Raw genomic sequence first — 1419 nt, 5'->3', positions numbered from 1 at the left:
TGCTGCGGCTCATTCTTGTGTGTTGTCAGGTCACGTCAAGCCTTGGGCAGGTTGGGAAATGGCTTAAAGTGTCCATGATATCGAAAGCTTCAATTTGTTTTCTTTCTTTTCTTTTTCTTTTTTTTCTTTCGTTTTGTGTAACTTTTTCCAAATATAACAAAACAACAAACATCAATTTTACATAACAGAAAATTTTAATACAGGTCTGTTTATACAGCAATGGTTCAAGAGTCACTTTTTTGGTTTATAAACACAATCCATTTTTCCCAAAACAGAAGAAATGTTTAAATTTTTGGGTTTAAAGAGAAGGTAATTCGCTCCATACTTTCAATTGTGTTCATAATACTTATCCAATTGGTCTGTGTTGGAGGATCAGATTGGAGCCATCTCTAGTTACTGCCATTTTTGTGGCTGCCATTATTATCTTTAGCAGATATTTGTCCGGGTTTGGAAGGTCGGCTGCGATATTGCCTAAATATATTGTTTGAAAGGAAAAGTCAAATATTCTTCTCAAAACTTTTAGACAGTCCCAAAATATATGGAAATGGTCTGCTATCTGTCCCCCACACTTCCTCCAACAAAGCACCTTGCAGACCCTTTATTTTTGGAGTAACAAAAAAAAAATCTTATTAAAGTGCGCCAGCAAAAGTCTCTCCACTGACCTCAGCCAGTCTTGCTCTGTAATTTCAAGTCCAGACTTCTTTTCCCATTTTAATCTAACTGTTGGTTGGAAGATTTTTTGTGTGTAGAATTTTTGAGTCAAATATTGAAACCAATTTCTTGACACTTTTGTCTCCGTTCATGGCCATTAATATGTCTGCAAGGTTAGTCTCTGACTTCTGAAATCTTCAATTTTATGTGATCAGTATTCCATATCTTATTTCATTTTTTCCCCTTTTTTCATATATATATTTTAAAGCTTTTGTGTTACGAGCCAAAGTTTAAACTACACCACCACCACCTAAATACAAAATGTGAACACTCTCAAGAAGCACAGAGAAGATAATGAAACTGAACTAAATGGCCAAACGGAGCTGCAGTCAACGCTTCCGATGTCACTCACTAGGCCACGCCCCTTAAAGCCACACTTCAACAAACATTACAGTGTTTGTGAGTGAGTGAAACTTCATGGTTTAAATACATGTGGAGGAACCGTTATTTCTTTACATTCTCTTTTATTATGTTTTTATTGTGACATTTTTAAAAAGTTGTGGGGATTTGGGGTGGTGAGAATGGGCTCTTTGCACAAATCCGCTACTTCCTGAACTCAGCACCACTCCTTCATTTCCTGTCTTTCATGATTGGACAAAGTGATTAATCCAGGTGTGCCTGACCTCAGTAACCACGACGACAATGGCCAGACACACCTGGACTAATCACTTTGTCCCATCATGAAAGACAGGAAATGAAGGAGTGGTA

The sequence above is a fragment of the Vanacampus margaritifer genome, chromosome 1 (genome assembly GCF_051991255.1).
Source record: "Vanacampus margaritifer isolate UIUO_Vmar chromosome 1, RoL_Vmar_1.0, whole genome shotgun sequence".
Taxonomy (NCBI): Eukaryota; Metazoa; Chordata; class Actinopteri; order Syngnathiformes; family Syngnathidae; genus Vanacampus; species Vanacampus margaritifer.
The sequence above is the reverse complement of the archived record's forward strand: the minus strand, read 5'-3'. Positions refer to the sequence as shown.